This window comes from Tursiops truncatus, chromosome 12 (assembly GCF_011762595.2).
Source record: "Tursiops truncatus isolate mTurTru1 chromosome 12, mTurTru1.mat.Y, whole genome shotgun sequence".
NCBI lineage: Eukaryota > Metazoa > Chordata > Mammalia > Artiodactyla > Delphinidae > Tursiops > Tursiops truncatus.
In genome coordinates, this window is record NC_047045.1 from 2,675,534 (window position 1) to 2,693,638 (window position 18,105).

An 18,105-nucleotide genomic window follows, 5' to 3' on the forward strand; every position below is an offset into this window, starting at 1 on the left:
ACTTGCAGAGTATAACTACACAGGAATTAGCTCTGAAAGAGGTCATCTACGGGCCAAATGTCAACAGGAATCTTTGCTGCCTACACAGAATAAGGTACACTGTGAAGTAAGAGAGACTTACTTATCTGAACCTGTTTCAGCAGAGTGTACTTTTTCTCTAGTGAAAACATAAAAGAAGATAGATCACTGCATTATGTCAATTAGTCTACTCATTGTTCAGCATGAATATAAGAAATGAGGAAGCATATGAGCTACTTGTGTCAGGATAAGCAGATAGATAATAAATACATATACACTCATTTGAGTCTACTACAACACTAAAGTTCCCACACTATGCACAAAAATTGTGCTCAGAAAAGTACATTAAAAGGATAAGATGAAAAAAATTGCTGGCCACAAAATTTAAATCATTATTTAAAAGATATTGTTATTCTACTATGAAACCTGTTTAAAGATTCCACACTTTTTTCTTTCCCCTGTAGTTTCATTAATGAGGTTACTGTAAAATGGACATGCTGATTTTCTACCAGGAAAAGAACATTTTCTTTGTTATTGTTTCTAAGTTTTTTATTTATGTAAGGGTAACTTCCACAGCTTGGGTCTTGGTGGAAAAATATCCTGTAGCCCAGTCTTTAAATGGAGAGCTCATAAATCCCTGGAACAGAGGAAGATCAGTTTGGAACAAGCTTTCACTATTTTGTAGGGTTCAGACACCAGCACTGTAGACATTTGGTGGAGGCCATCAGGTACTAGTAAACTGAGAAAGCACCAAAGGGGAACAGTGTCTAAAGCACGGAGAGGTCACCAACTCCAGGAAGGCTTTCTATGTCACAACTGGCCTGGACTTACCAAATACCCTGGTTATTCAAAAGAAGATGGACATTCTGATTCAAATATGCCATTTTCCTGATATTAAATTTGGAAGGTAATTCAAACATAAACCATTACAGAACAACTACCAGAACCCAACTACAGTCCTCTCAGGACAGATTTAGTCCCTAGGCCTCCACACAAACCACCCTTCTTCTTACTCTTCCAAGGATGGAGAAGAGATGACCCCATTCTGGACTAATTATCCCACTGGATGACTTATCTTCTAAAGGAGTAGATAAGTTATTGAATGATCAATTGAAAACTAAAATATATGAGACAGTATTTTCCATATAGTTTTCTGGAACAGAATATACTGGTTATGGCTCTTTTAGTAATAAAATTCAAAATAACTTTTTTAAAAAATTGCTGTTTTTTTCCTATTTTTCTAAACTGTCTTCAAAAGAATGTGCAATAATTTTGCAATTGGATTTTAATGTTATTAAAGTGTTACTTAGAGAATTTCAAAAGGTAGCTCAGCACTCTGTATAGTAATCAATTTTAGTATACAAGAAAAATAAGACCATGGAATTATTTGAAAACATAAAAAAAAATTAGCTAGTATAAATAATTGTTAGATAAGACATAACTTTAAATTGGAAAATATATAATTTCTTATAAACTTATTTACAATGTATTTATGACATTTTGCACAGTAAAGAAATCTGAACTACCTCTGCATCTTACACTGCAGCCCAGGGTCTCTTTTGCTGGTGGGCTTCTCCCTCTGATGTAATCCAGGTTTTAGTGTCATTCATCCCTCCAGCCCACCCCCACCAACACCACTCCAATTGTAAGAAAACAAGTTTCTGCTAGCAGAAATATTTCTTTCCTAGCTTCTGGAAATTTCAAGTTTTCAAGAATTTTTCAGATTCTCTCTCCCTTTAACAAAGAAATGATAAACTATTTGTAAAATTCATGGGATCTATAACTCTTGATCAAGATCAGAAAATGAATATATATTGGTTCCTCCCTTTACATCACATTTATTAATTTTCTGGTATATCTTTTGCATTTATGTGACAAGGAGTATCTCCTGTTTTATGACTACACAGATATAGGACAGTCCTTGTATAAACTGTTCCAGTAGGTAGCAGTTAGACTGATGCAATCACAGGTCATCATTGAGAGCAAAAGCAGACGGCCACTAAAGACTGCTTTTGTCAAAAAATAACCAGGAGCCTGTGAAAAGGTCTTAACCCACAGAAATATTATGACTTTGCTTAGGGCTAGAACTTCTCCTCTTCTGTCTGCCTGTTAATTGCATGAACAAGAAGTAACAAATGATTTTCAGGTCTGACTAATTAAGCCCCTCAGTAAGCACCTCAGGCTCTGGCCCCACTTGTTTGGTTAAGTCACCAGTCTGGAGAAATGGGGAGATGCCCTCCTTATTTAATTCCTGCCTTTTATGGTTCTCTGCTCCCCTCCACAATCTAAGCAGTTCTAGAAGAATTTACTTGGAACAATTTTGTCTTCTTTTATCTAAATTAAGTCAAACTTTTTATCTAAGGAGGAATAAAAAAACAAACATTTTTTTTTTTTCTACAGGAACGTCTCAATACGCATATATAATGATTGATACGTAACTTGCTCTACAATAAGATCTGATTGTATTAGGGTTTTACAGACATCTATACATAAATCATAACAACACTGATTATAGTTTGGTTTTGAATTTTGATTTGCATGAGTTATTCATTCGTTTCCCCTTAGAGACAATAATAAGGGCCAAATTACAATTGGACAATTATGTAACAAATTGAAAATGTTTTTCTACATTATATTCCCTTGGATTTTTATAGTCTTAATTTTAATATTGTTTTATATTTGGTTCAAATTCATTTATTTTAAAAAGTGTTTAGTTTGTCTTAGGATGCCAAAATATACTTAAAAGTCAGACCAAAGAGTTAGTGTATTTGTGGATATATTTATTACAATTCATCACACAAAATTTAAGAAAAAAAACTGAGAGGACACATGAAAGAAATCCATTGATTAGCTAGTTAGATTGGCAAATTTTAAGAAAAAAATTTTCCTCTCTCTGTGTCCACTAGAACACAGTAAGAACAAACTCCCTGGTGGCTTAAGTGCAGTAACTGGTACCACTTCAGAGTGACCAGGGGCTCATATCCTTAGAAAATGTTTTCAAAATCTTTGGATTTTTTGATGTTTGATGATCAGTATATTATTCCAATCCTCAGTAATGAAAAAGAAGCCATGGGGCAGTTACTTTTCTCTTAGGAATTTTTCTTATTAAATTGAGGGGTTTGTAATTAAAATTAATTTCTTTTGGTAAATTTTGAGTTTATTAAAAATATTTATAGCTGGATTAAAATACAATACCTTAAAACCTTTTCCCATTAAAAAACTCAGTCACTCTTATGTGTATACAGAACATTTAATAAAATATCTTAAAAGCCAAATTTTGAGAAATTTTACACTTCAAAATTTAAATTTAACTTATTTAGTAAGAACGCATCTTCAATAAATAGCTCTAGTATTCAAGCTTTAATTTGTATAAATACATTTTTATGTTATCACCTTGGGTAATTTCTGGATTGAAGTCATTCACTTGACATACCTCCAGTCATCTGAAGAATGGAAATTGGACTTCAAAAATCTGCGGCAAGGCAATCAATCCCTGCTTTAAGAAGTGAGGGACAGCAATGTCCTCTGAATTTTTCCTCTTAGACTCCTCTCACCTCATGATACTACCACCAACTCTCACTTGTCTCTCAGTGCCTATCGCTAGACTCCTCCTTAATTTTCCATGCCATTCCAGTAATGCTTTTTTTTTTTTTTAACATCTTTATTGGGGTATAATTGCTTTACAATGGTGTGTTAGTTTCTGCTTTATAACAAAGTGAATCAGTCATACATAAACATATGTTCCCATATGTCTTCCCTGTTGCGTCTCCCTCCCTCCCACCCTCCCCATCCCACCCCTCCAGGCTGTCACAAAGCACCGAGCCAATATCCCTGTGCCATGCGGCTGCTTCCCACTAGCTATCTACCTTACTGCGTTTGTTACTGTGTATATGCCCATGACTCTCTCTCGCCCTGTCACAGCTCACCCTTCTCCCTCCCCATAACCTCAAGTCCGTTCTCTAAGAGGTCTGCGTCTTTATTCCTGCTTTACCCCTAGGTTCTTCATGACATTTTTTTCTTAAATTCCATATATATGTGTTAGCATACGGTATTTGTCTTTTTCTTTCTGACTTACTTCACTCTGTATGACAGACTCTAGGTCTATCCACCTCATTACAAATAGCTCAATTTCGTTTCTTTTTATGGCTGAGTAATATTCCATTGTATATATGTGCCACATCTTCTTTATCCATTCATCCGATGACGGGCACTTAGGTTGTTTCCATCTCCGGGCTATTGTAAATAGAGCTGCAATGAACATTTTGGTACATGACTCTTTTTGAATTTTGGTTTTCTCAGGGTATATGCCCAGTAGTGGGATTGCTGGGTCATATGGTAGTTCTATTTGTAGTTTTTTAAGGAACCTCCATACTGTTCTCCATAGTGGCTGAACCAATTCACATTCCCACCAGCAGTGCAAGAGTGTTCCCTTTTCTCCACACCCTCTCCAGCATTTATTGTTTCTAGATTTTTTGATGATGGCCATTCTGACTGGTGTGAGATGATATCTCATTGTAGTTTTGATTTGCATTTCTCTAATGATTAATGATGTTGAGCATTCTTTCATGTGTTTGTTGGCAGTCTGTATATCTTCTTTGGAGAAATGTCTATTTAGGTCTTCTGCCCATTTTTGGATTGGGTTGTTTGTTTTCTTGTTATTGAGCTGCATGAGCTGCTTGTAAATTTTGGAGATTAATCCTTTGTCAGTTGCTTCATTTGCAAATATTTTCTCCCATTCTGAGGGTTGTCTTTTGGTCTTGTTTATGGTTTCCTTTGCTGTGCAAAAGCTTTGAAGTTTCATTAGGTCCCATTTGTTTATTTTTGTTTTTATTTCCATTACTCTAGGAGGTGGGTCAGAAAGGATCTTGCTTTGATTTATGTCATAGAGTGTTCTGCCTATGTTTTCCTCTAAGAGTTTGATAGTTTCTGGCCTTACATTTAGGTCTTTAATCCATTTTGAGCTTATTTTTGTGTATGGTGTCAGGGAGTGATCTAATCTCATACTTTTACATGTACCTGTCCAGTTTTCCCAGCACCACTTATTGAAGAGGCTGTCCTTTTTCCATTGTACATTACTGCCACCTTTATCAAAGATAAGGTGTCCATATGTGCATGGGTTTATCTCTGGGCTTTCTATCCTGTTCCATTGATCTATCTTTCTGTTTTTGTGCCAGTACCATACCGTCTTGATGACTGTAGCTTTGTAGTATAGTCTGAAGTCTGGGAGCCTGATTCCTCCAGTTCCTTCTTTCGTTCTCAAGATTGCTTTGGCTATTTGGGGTCTTTTGTGTTTCCATACAAATTGTGAAATTTTTTGTTCTAGTTCTGTGAAAAATGCCAGTGGTAGTTTGATAGGGATTGCATTGAATCTATAGATTGCTTTGGGTAGTAGAGTCATTTTCACAATGTTGATTCTTCCAATCCAAGAACATGGTATATCTCTCCATCTATTTGTATCATCTTTAATTTCTTTCATCAGTGTCTTATAATTTTCTGCATACAGGTCTTTTGTCTCCTTAGGTAGGTTTATTCCTAGATATTTTATTCTTTTTGTTGCAATGGTAAATGGGAGTGTTTTCTTGATTTCACTTTCAGATTTTTCATCATTAGTATATAGGAATGCCAGAGATTTCTGTGCATTAATTTTGTATCCTGCCACTTTACCAAATTCATTGATTAGCTCTAGTAGTTTTCTGGTAGCATCTTTAGGGTTCTCTATGTATGGGATCATGTCATCTGCAAACAGTGACAGCTTTACTTCTTCTTTTCCAATTTGGATTCCTTTTATTTCCTTTTCTTCTCTGATTGCTGTGGCTAAAACTTCCAAAACAATGTTGAATAATAGTGGTGAGAGTGGGCAACCTTGTCTTGTTCCTGATCTTAGTGGAAATGCTTTCAGTTTTTCACCATTGAGGATGATGTTTGCTGTGGGCTTGTCATATATGGCCTTTATTATGTTGAGGAAAGTTCCCTCTATGCCTACTTTCTGCAGGGTTTTTATCATAAATGGGTGTTGAATTTTGTCAAAAGCTTTCTCTGCATCTATTGAGATGATCATATGGTTTTTCTCCTTCAATTTGTTAATATGGTTTATCACATTGATAGATTTGCGTATATTGAAGAATCCTTGCATTCCTGGAATAAACCCCACTTGATCATGGTGTATGATCCTTTTAATGTGCTGTTGGATTCTGTTTGCTAGTATTTTGTTGAGGATTTTTGCATCTATGTTCATCAGTGATATTGGCCTGTAGTTTTCTTTCTTTGTGACATCCTTGTCTGGTTTTGGTATCAAGGTGATGGTGGCCTCGTAGAAGGAGTTAGGGAGTGGTCCTCCCTCTGCTATATTTTGGAAGAGTTTGAGAAGGATAGGTGTTAGCTCTTCTCTAAATGTTTGATAGAATTCGCCTGTGAAGCCATCTGGTCCTGGGCTTTTCTTTGTTGGAAGATTTTTAATCACACTTTCAATTTCAGTGCTTGTGATTGGTCTGTTCATATTTTCTATTTCTTCCTGATTCAGTCTTGGCAGGTTGTGCATTTCTAAGAATTTGTCCATTTCTTCCAGATTGTCCATTTTATTGGCATAGAGTTGCTTGTAGTAATCTCTCATGATCTCTTTTATCTCTGCAGTGTCAGTTGTTACCTCTCCTTTTTCATTTCTAATTCTATTGATTTGAGTCTTCTCCCTTTTTTTCTTGATGAGTCTGGCTAGTGGTTTATCTATTTTGTTTATCTTCTCAAAGAACCAGCTTTTAGTTTTATTGATCTTTGCTATTGTTTCCTTCATTTCTTTTTCATTTATTTCTGATCTGATTTTTATGATTTCTTTCCTTCTGCTAGCTTTGGGGTATTTTTGTTCTTCTTTCTCTAATTGCTTGAGGTGCAAGGTTAGGTTGTTTATTCGAGATGTTTCCTGCTTCTTAAGGTGGGCTTGTATTGCTATAAACTTCCCCCTTAGAACTGCTTTTGCTGCATCCCACAGGTTTTGGGTCGTTGTGTCTCCATTGTCATTTGTTTCTAGGTATTTTTTGATTTCCTCTTTGATTTCTTCAGTGATCTCTTCATTATTAAGTAGTGTATTGTTTAGCCTCCATGTGTTTGTATTTTTTACAGATCTTTTCCTGTAATTGATATCTAGTCTCATGGCGTTGTGGTCAGAAAAGATACTTGATACAATTTCAATTTTCTTAAATTTACCAAGGCTTGATTTGTGACCTAAGATATGATCTATCCTGGAGAATGTTCCATGAGCACTTGAGAAAAATGTGTATTCTGTTGTTTTTGGATGGAGTGTCCTATAAATATCAATTAAGTCCATCTTGTTTAATGTATCATTTAAAGCTTGTGTTTCCTTATTTATTTTCATTTTGGATGATCTGTCCATGGGTGAAAGTGGGGTGTTTAAGTCCCCTACTATGAATGTGTTACTGTCGATTTCCCCTTTTATGGCTGTTAGTATTTGCCTTATGTATTGAGGTGCTCCTATGTTGGGTGCATAAATATTTACAATTGTTATATCTTCTTCTTGGATCGATCCCTTGATCATTATGTAGTGTCCTTCTTTGTCTCTTTTAATAGTCCTTATTTTAAAGTCTATTTTGTCTGATATGAGAATTGCTACTCCAGCTTTCTTTTGGCTTCCATTTGCATGGAATATCTTTTTCCATCCCCTTACTTTCAGTCTGTATGTGTCTCTAGGTCTGAAGTGGGTCTCTTGTAAACAGCATATATAAGGGTCTTGTTTTTGTATCCATTCAGCTAATCTGTGTCTTTTGGTGGGAGCATTTAGTCCATTTACATTTAAGGTAATTATCAATATGTATGTTCCTATTCCCATTTTCTAAATTGTTTTGGGTTCGTTATTATAGGTCTTTTCCTTCTCCTGTGTTTCTTGCCTAGAGAAGATCCTTTAGCATTTATTGTAAAGCTGGTTTGGTGGTGCTGAACTCTCTCAGCTTTTGCTTGTCTGTAAAGGTTTTAATTTCTCCATCAAATCTGAATGAGATCCTTGCTGGGTAGAGTAGTCTTGGCTGCATGTTTTTCTCCTTCATCACTTTCAGTATGTCCTGCCACTCCCTTCTGGCTTGTAGGGTTTCTGCTGAGAGATCAGCTGTTAACCTTATGGGGATTCCCTTCTGTGTTATTTGTTGTTTTTCCCTTGCTGCTTTTAATATGCTTTCTTTGTATTTAATTTTTGACAGTTTGATTAATATGTGTCTTGGCGTATTTCTCCTTGGATTTATCTTGTATGGGACTCTCTGTGCTTCCTGGACTTGATTAACTATTTCCTTTCCCATATTAGGGAAGTTTTCAACTATAATCTCTTCAAATATTTTCTCAGTCCCTTTCTTTTTCTCTTCTTCTTCTGGAACCCCTATAATTCGAATGTTGGTGCGTTTAATGTTGTCCCAGAGGTCTCTGAGACTGTCCTCAGTTCTTTTCATTCTTTTTTCTTTATTCTGCTCTGCAGTAGTTATTTCCACTATTTTATCTTCCAGGTCACTTATCCGTTCTTCTGCCTCAGTTATTCTGCTATTGATCCCATCTAGAGTACTTTTAATTTCATTTATTGTGTTGTTCATCGTTGCTTGTTTCATCTTTAGTTCTTCTAGGTCCTTGTTAACTGATTCTTGCATTTTGTCCAATCTATTGTCCATTCTATCTCCAAGATTTCGGATCAACCTTACTATCATTATTCTGAATTCTCTTTCAGGTAGACTGCCTATTTCCTCTTCATTTGTTAGGCCTGGTGCATTTTTATCTTGCTCCTTTATCTGCTGTGTGTTTTTCTGTCTTCTCATTTTGCTTATCTTACTGTGTTTGGGGTCTCCTTTTTGCAGGCTGCAGGTTTGTAGTTCCTCCTGTTTTTGATGTCTGTCTCCAGTGGCTAAGGTTGGTTCAGTGTGTTGTGTAGGCTTCCTGGTGGAGGGGGCTAGTGCCTGTGTTGTGGTGGATGAGGCTGGATCTTGTCTCTCTAGTGGGCAGGTTCACGTCTGGTGGTGTGTTTGGGGGTGTCTGTGGCCTTATTGTGATTTTAGGCAGCCTCTCTGCTAATGGGTGGGGTTGTGTTCCTGTTTTGCTAGTTGTTTGGCATAGGTTTTCCAGCACTGTGGCTTACTGGTCGTTGAGTGAAGCTGGGTGCTGGTGTTAAGATGGAGGTCTCTGGGAGATTTTCGCCATTTGATATTATGTGGAGCTGGGAGGTCTCTTGTTGATCAGTGTCCTGAAGTTGGCTGTCCTACCTCAGAGGCAGAGCCCTGCCTCCTGGCTGGAGCACCAAAAGCTTTTCATCCACAGGCTCAGGATAAAAGGGAGAAAAAGTAGAGGGAATTAGTAGAAGTATGAGGAAAGAAAGAAAGAAAGGAGGGTAGGAAGGAAGGAAGAAAGAAGGAAAGAAGCAAAGAAGGAAAGAAGGCAAGAAGGAAAGAAAGGAGGGAGGGAGGGAGGGAGGAAGGAAGGAAGGAGGGAAAGAAGGAAAAAAGAAAGAAAGAAGATACAGTAAAAATAAAATAAAGTATAATAAAGTTATTGAATTAAAAACTTCTTATTTAGAAAAAAAAAAAAAGGGACGGAAAGAACCTTAGGACAAATGTTGGAAGCAAAGCTATACAGACAAAATCTTACACAGAAGCATACACATACACCCTCACTAAAAGAGGTAAATGGGGAAAAATCCTAAATCTTGCTGTCAGAGACCACCTCCTCAAGTTGGGATGATTCGTTGTCTAAAGGAGGGAAGGAAGGACGGAAAGAAAGAAAGAAAGAACGAAGGTAAAGTATAATAAGGTTATTAAAATTAATTATTAAGAAAAAAATTAAAAAAAAAAAAACATGGACGGATAGAACCCTAGGACAAATGGTGGAAGCAAGACTATACAGACAAGATCTCACACAGAAGCATACACATACACATTCACAAAAAGAGGAAAGGGGAAAATATCATAGATCTTGCTCCTAAAGTCCACTTCCTTAATTTGGGATGATTGGTTGTCTATTCAGGTATTCCACAGATGCAGGGACATCAAGTTGATTGTGGAGCTTTAATCCGCTGCTTCTGAGGCTGCTGGGAGAGATTTCCCTTTCTCTTCTTTGTTCTCACAGCTCCCAGGGCTAAGCTTTGGATTTGGCCCTGCCACTGCGTGTAGATCGCTGGAGGGCGTCTGTTTTTTGCTCAGACAGGATGGGGTTAAAAGAGCCGCTGACTGGGGGCTCTGGCGCACTCAGGCCGGCGGGGACGGAGGGGCACAGAGTGCGGGGCGGGCCTGCGGTGGCAAAGGCCGGCGTGACTTTGCACCAGCCTGAGGCGCGCTGTGCGCTCTCCCGGGGAAGTTGTCCCTGGATCCCGGGAACCCGGCAGTGGCGGGCTGCACAGGCTCCGCGGAGGAGGGGTGTGGAGAGTGACCTGTGCTCGCACACAGGCCCCTCGGTGGCGGCAGCAGCAGCCTTAACGTCTCCCGCTCGCCTCTGGGGTCCGCGCTTTTAGCCGCGGCTTGCGCCCGTCTCTGGATTCCGCGCTTTCAGCCGCAGCTCGCGCCCGTCTCTGGATTCCGCGCTTTCAGCCGCGGCTCGCGCCCGTCTCTGGATTCCGCGCTTTCAGCCGCGGCTCGCGCCCGTCTCTGGGGTTCGCGCTTTTAGCCGCGGCTCGCGCCCGTCTCTGGAGTTCCTTTAAGCAGCGTTCTTAAACCCCTCTCCTCACGCCCCAGGAAACAAAGAGGGAAGGAAAAGTCTCCTGCCTCTTCTGCAGGTGCAGGCTTTTCCCCGGACTCCCTCCCGGCTAGCTGTGGTGCACTAACCCCTTCAGGCTATGTTCAAGCCGCCAACCCCAGTCCTCTCCCTGCGCTCCGGCCTCAGCTCGCAGCCCCGCCCGCCCCGGCGGGTGAGCAGACAAGCCTCTCGGGCTGGTGAGTGCCGGTCGGCACGGATCCTCTGTGCGGGAATCTCCCCGCTTTGCCCTCCGCACCCGTTGCTGTGCACTCCTCCGCAGCTTCGAAGCTCCCCCCTCCGCCTCCCGCAGTCTCCGCCCGCGAAGGGGCTTCCTAGAGTGTGGAAACTTTTCCTCCTTCACAGCTCCCTCCCACTGGTGCAGGTGCCGTCCCTATTCTTTTGTCTCTGTTTTTTCTTTTGCCCTACCCAGGTACTGGGGAGTTTCTTGCCTTTTGGGAGGTCTGAGGTCTTCTGCCAGCCTTCAGTAGGTGTTCTGTAGGAGTTGTTCCACGTGTAGATGTATTTCTGGTGTATCTGTGGGGAGGAAGGTGATCTCCGCGTCTTACTCTTCCGCCATCTTCCGCCTTCTCCCCAGTAATGCTTTTCATGCCCGTGACCTGGCTGATTCTGATTCAGCCCATCTCTCTCTTACCAAATGTAAAATAGCATAGCAAGTTCTAAAATGCATTGTACGACAATTACAGGGTTATATCTCACTCCAGTCACTATAGCCATTAAATGAGTTTGCCAGCTGAGTATCCCACCAAAGAGGAAAGCCGTCAATTTTTATAAGATTGTGAATGTTTTCCATACTATGTTTCTGGTTCAGAAGTAAACTATTCTCTAGTAACCTGCTTGTAAGCCTAGGAACTGACGTTCCTGTGTTCCATTACCTCTCTTACGTCCAGGGCACTTGTACCCACATGCTGTAAGTTTCTCTTACTGAAACTACTGATGAAATGACTGTATCTTTTCTTACCAATATTCCCTCTACAGCTCTGGTTCTCTGTCAAGCTTTAGCAAGAACAAATGAACAGCAGTTCTCAGTTTGCTCCAGGCTGCTTATAAAATTAAAGGTCCAATTTACATCACATAGGATTTGTATCTGAAGCTCCCATTCAAATCTTGGAAGAAAATCTCAGTTGGGTAGCAAGAGGTTGGCTTCACACTCTCAAACTCCAAGTACCCTGCAAATATCAAATCATAATTTAGTAGAAACTGTGTACAGTCATCCCTCGGTATCCTCCAGGGATTGGTTCCAGGACTCCTGAGGATATCAAAATCCTTGGTTGCTCAAGTCTCTTATATAAGAGGGTGTAGTATTTTCATATACCCTACACACATCCTTCTGTATATTTTAAATCCTATGTAGATTACTTATAATACCTAATACAATGAAAATGCTAGGTAAATAGTTATAAATACTAAACGCTATGTAAATGGTTGCCATTGGGAGGCAAATTCAAGTTTTGCTTTCTGGAACTTTCTGGAATTTTCCTTTCTGAATATTTTGTCTCTTAACTGGTCAGCCTACTCTTTCCAAACCAATGTCATCTAACAGCCACTCCTTTGATGACTAGGGCCTTTGGACTTGCTTGTTAAAACCAGCTAAGGAGATTACTTTTTCCATAGAAAGTTTCCACTTGAGAGAGAAAGCAATGATTAGCGTCCTAAGTCTCTACTTTAATCCTAAATTTACTTTTTATTATTCTAGCTCTACATTCTTTTCAGTTCCAGTTAATCTGCAGATAAGAAGCTGGCGCTTTAATTTTAGTCTCTGGCTGCATTACCTCTGAACAGCCCATTCCCTGAAAGGGTCTGTCCTCTGAGTGCTGGCTTCCATCCAGGTGAGCACAGGCTGGATGCTGAGTGCTGCTCGGGCCAGGCAGCCCAGTGACCACCAGAAGCCTGTGTTTATGCACTATGGCTCTGCATGTGAATCTTCGGTGATATACTTTAAAAACACAAAGCCTAACACCTCGTTCCTATTTCCTTAATTAGAATCCCCAGGAAGTGAGTCCCAATTAGCAGGTATTTTCAGAAATGGTACAGGTGATTGTGGTGTGTTATGAAGTCTCTGAAATACTGATTTGATCTCAGGATTCTCATCGTTTTTAGTTTTGTGAGTCCTGTGGGCAACTGAACTCAGGCTCTGATATTTACAGAGGCTCAGCGAGGTCTAGAAGAGAAGGAAAATACGGGAGATGCACAGGATCTGCAGACCATTCTAACTCTGCTTTACATCACAGTGTGACCATGAGAAACCTGGTTTATTTCCAAGAGGCTTGTGTTTTTCTTTGTAAAATACATCTTCTATGATATACCGATAAACTATAAAAGCAGTCCTAGAAAGGCACACCACAGCACAGAAAATAGTGGGATCTACATTTTCTGACATGCAATTAGGTCTTGATTATATATATATTTTAAGAGTGACAGGATCAGTAATAACACTCTAGACCTATATGTCTGTATATATGTTCATATACTCATTCACACTTACATCTATGTCAATCACATGGGATTCTCTTGAGTTTTTGTTCCAGATTTTTTTTAAGTATAGAAGATGGATTTTTCATCTTAGTCTTTTAAGTGTAGCACTTAGATGACAGGAGATCTTCTTTCTCTGAGAGGGCAGAGAAGGCCAGCAACTAAATCAGGGGAACTAACCTGGAAGGCTGTGGCACTAAAATTTAGGTGGAGTTAGCCAGATTAAAGGCTTGATGTCTGAAGAGAGACAGATGTCTGAAGAGAGACGGGTGGACGTGTTCTGCTTTGTGTCCATCAGATGCAGAGCATTTCATCAGAAATGTACCAATCTCACATCAAGTCTTAAAGGATTGCCCGAGAATCTCAGCAGCCTGAGATCATGTAGAATAAAAGCTATCAGCAGTTGCCAAATCCATAGAATCTTGGGATGAGTACAGACTCTATGAGATTCTTGTGTGTGTGTGTACGTAATATGCTTTATATGTATTTCTTTAAAATTTGTATCAGAGTATAGTTGATTTACAATGTTGTGTTAGTTTCGGGTGTACAGCAAAGTAAATCAATTATACATATATTCACTCATTTTTTTTAAGATTCTTTTCCTATATAGGTCATTACAGAGTAGTGAGTAGAGTTCCCTTTGCTATACAGTAGGTCCTTGTCAGTTATCTTTTCTATACATAGTAGTGTGTATATGTCAATCCCAATCTCCTAATTCATCCCCCCTCTTACATGATATTGCTTATATGTGGAATCTAAACAATTCCACATACAAAAGGGTACAAATGAACTTATTTACAAAACAGGAGTAGAGTCACAGATGTGGAAATCTATGGGATTCTTAGTCTATGAGAAATCTAAAATAAGCTAAAGAGATAGAGATAAAGACCTGCCAATTCAATTCATTCATCTATCCTTTATTTTCTCTGTCTCTCCCTCTCTCTCATCCTCTCTCTCTCCCTTCCTCCTTCCTTTCCTCCCTGTCTCTCTCTTTTTCTGCAGCCACAATTAAATCCTCCCACTCCTCCGCAGAATAAAAAAATATGGTTTATATTTGTTAATTGCTTTATACGTGGCAGGCAATGTGTTAAGTATTTTACATTCAGTATCTTATTTTATCTTTATAACAATCCTGCAAAGTAACTGTTATTAATATGTGCATTATTATAATGAGCTGAGTGAGGCTTAGAAAAGATAAGTGACTTGTTTGAGGTGGCACAGCTAGGAAGGGAAGCTGTGGGCCTCAAAGACCTGTCCCCTACATGCAAGCAACCTTTGGTTGTGAAAGGCATGCTGCACAACCTGACCCATTATAATCGAGAAAATGCAAAGACCTCTCTGTTATTCTTAACAAAAGCTTTTCATCAGTTTACATAAAGAAGCTATTTATCTGCTAGCTGTAATTAATCTGTATGTATTATAACCAAGACAAGTTCATATATGAAGTAGTTAACCTGGGCTCCAGAACTTGATGCTGGAAACCTCTTGCTATCTGTTTAAATCAGGATGGTTGGCAAATGGCTACAGAACAAAGACATATTCTCTTTTGTGTGTATGCACCGACATGTGTATGCACATTTGCGCACATGCTTGTTTCCACATATGCATATCCACTCTCTTATTCAAAATTCCTTACACTCTTCACAATTGATAAACTCCTCACAGACAAATGGGGGATTGGGATGACACAGAGTTAGAACACAATGGAGCTCTTCATTGATGGAGATGAAGGATTTACAGTTCTTTGGTCACTGCTCTTGTCAGTTAATAATATACTGTTAAGTCAACCTGTTCTTCTGAAGGAAGATGTGTGTTTTTTCTCTTATTATCTTAAAAACAGTATCTGAACACAACATGAAAGCTTTCTAAAAAACAGTTTTATATAGACTCAACCACTTAAAAATGGCATCCATGTAAATGGTAGAAAGAATATTTTTTAGGAAAAAAAAAATAAATTACTGTGTAACTATTCACTAAATTCTCAGAAATAAATTGTGAAGCCCAGAATTGAGTCCTAGTTATAGTGACGTAAATACAACAAACAATAATATAAAAGTACAATGCTGGTATTGAAATACTTTGACGCTTAACCTGTCTGATAATGCTTTGAAAATAAACCTATTTATTGATGTGTTTTGGCTAATGTTGGCAATGGAAATTGTATTCAACCAATTCTAAATCATTTTTTAAACTGGACTATTTCTAGGAACTGTGAACTGTCCACTTTTACCGGAGACTCTGAAAATGGAAAATTTCTCTCCGATTAGTTACATTGTTAGACAACAGTTATGAAATTCACACTGCTCCACAGATTTCTAAACCTCAAAACTCAACCATCTGTAAAATTCACTTCTCTCTAATGAATCTTGGAATAAGAAAGAAGGAAAAATATGCCTGAGCTTCCAAAGTAGATATCATAAGTCCAAAGTATTAAAGCTCATGTATTTCTTTACTCAGGTGGATCAACAAATCTTTTCTAGGATCCATTTGTTTTTACTTTGCATATAATCCTAACAAATTTGGTTATGTATTTCACTACCATGACAGACTGAAAACAACAGATTAGAGATGAAGAAATGGGGTGCTTCAGACAGACATATTAGCTGATCAAAATTGACAATTGAGGGGAAAACATTGAAACAATTATACAATCATCAGATGAATGAACTAAAATTCTATATTCCTCTTGGATTATACAAGGAAAACAATTCTATAATCTACCATATTGTAGAAAGGAAAGAAAACTGACACCCATCACATTGAACCACTTTCCTAAATGTAATGTTAAATTATTCTCAATAAATTCTTAGACTAAAATCTGTGTAATGAAAAGTAAAGATCTGGGTAACAAATTTTTTTAGGCAAATCTTATTCTACATAAACAAAAGTAGGCTGTTTGGAATGGACATACCCAAAGGACTTCATTTTGTGTCACCTAATCACTACAGTGCATTTTTAACCATGAGTTTGGTTGTTAGCTGATGCATCATGATTTAGATTAAACTTTTTTGCTATATATTCATTACTGAAAGCCTTGTAACTAATCAATTTAATCAAAAGACTTAATTGAATTTTGGGATCGCATTAAAATCAATTAGCCATTGATTATTTTTTAATGCTCTCAAAATGATTTGAAGCATTATATCCAGGCTTTATGAAAAGTTATAATTTCATTCACAAATTTTCTGATTAGCAAATGTCAATACATAAAGAGACTGACACTTCACTGTTATTGCAAGTGAGGCGAAAACAATATATTATTATGTGCTTCAGAAAAGAACTGGTATGAAAAAGTTAGATTTATTCCCTTTGTCTTAAAAACAAAAGCACTGAAGCCTCTCTAGCCTCGGGGAGGCGGGGCCACTCTCAGAGTTAAGTGGGGCCAAGGCCAAGCCACCGGTGTTCCCCCGAAGGCCACGGACAAGGACCACCCCTCCCCTCTGCATATCTTGTTGTGATACCTCGGCACCGCCAAGCCGAGACCATCATAGCTCACCCCACTTCAGGGGCTGTTTTTCCTGCCAGTTTCCATAGTCAACAATTCCAGTATACTCGTGAAAATAAAGTTCTAAGCCTAGAACAGAGAAATTTATGAAGAAAATGGGTTTCTTGTCATTAAAAATTTGGTGACTGATGCTGATATTCAACTCTTGAGGGATGAGTTTGACAGAATCTGCAAAAAGGTGAAACCACTGGGATTGATGGTGATGAAAGATGAGACCATTGCAAAATCACAATATATGCCAAGTGAGAAAGTGACTACCAAGGTCCAAGATTTCCAAGAAGATAAGGAACTCTTCAGGTATTGCACCCTCCCTGAAATTCTGAAATATGTGGAGTGCTTCACTGGACCCAATGTTATGGCCATGCATGCAATGCTGATAAACAAACCTCCAGACTCAGGCAGAAGACATCCCGTCCGTCACCTTTTGCACAAGGATCTGCACTATTTCCCCTAAGACCCAGCAATAGCATCTTTTGTGCCTGGAAGGCCATGGAGAACATTGACCAGAGCAATGGCTGCCTGGTTGTGCTCCCAGGGACACACAAAGGTCCCTTGAAACCACACGATTATTCCCACTGAGAGGGAGGGTTTAACATCATATTCCACGGGGTCCAAGACTATGACAGAAATAATACCCAGGTGCACATCATGAAGGAGAAGAGAGACACCATTTTCTTTCATCCTTTGCTTGTCCCTGAATCTGGTTCGGAACAAAAGTCAAGGATTCCAGAAGGCAATTTCCCACCATTTCGCGGATGCCAACCACCACTACATCAATGTTAATGGCACCAATCAAGAAAACATTGGAAAGGAAGTCTTAGGGTTAGTCAGTAAATCTATGGAGTGAAAGACGTCAGCCTGAAGGATGTTTGGGAATTTCGAGCGCACATCGTGATAGGAGAATCAACCTTTGAAATAGCCCTTTGCTAGAACTCTTTTAAAGAAAACCAAGATAGAATAAGGTGTCGGAGAAAAATGTTTTCTCAATGAGATGAGATAATCTTCTCTATTCACTTGTTAATAAAATCAAAGTGCACGGATCTAGTACTTAATTGCATAGGGGTAATTCTGCAGTAAAGTGGGGTGGCTTTAATGGATGTAAAAACAGTTAAAGTGAAATATTACTGTTTTAAGGAAAACTTGGGGTTGGAACTAATAAAAGTGATGTATAATTGAAAACAAAACAAACAAACAAACAAAACAGCCCAAAAGACAAAAGCACTGAAACAGATGGAATAATCCAAAAGAGAAATCATACATTAAATGTAAGATGCAATGAAATATGCTGCTAAAAACACAGGGGATAAATCTCTCGTTTTTTTTCAGACTGTCCTTTATTGCTCATATAAGGTGCTAAACTGTGAGTTATCAGTACACATGAAATAGTA

The 18,105-nt window shown here is 38.7% G+C and overlaps 1 protein-coding gene and 1 pseudogene across 1 annotated transcript in view; one reads left to right on the top strand and one right to left on the bottom strand.

Annotated features, from left to right (window-relative positions):
* The window catches only part of EYS (eyes shut homolog), a 1,685,417-nt gene that overhangs the window by 1,246,442 nt on the left and 420,870 nt on the right, over positions 1-18,105 (bottom strand). The gene's annotated exons all lie outside the window — the stretch shown is intronic.
* On the top strand, positions 13,446-17,647 carry LOC101334617 (phytanoyl-CoA dioxygenase, peroxisomal pseudogene; annotated as a pseudogene).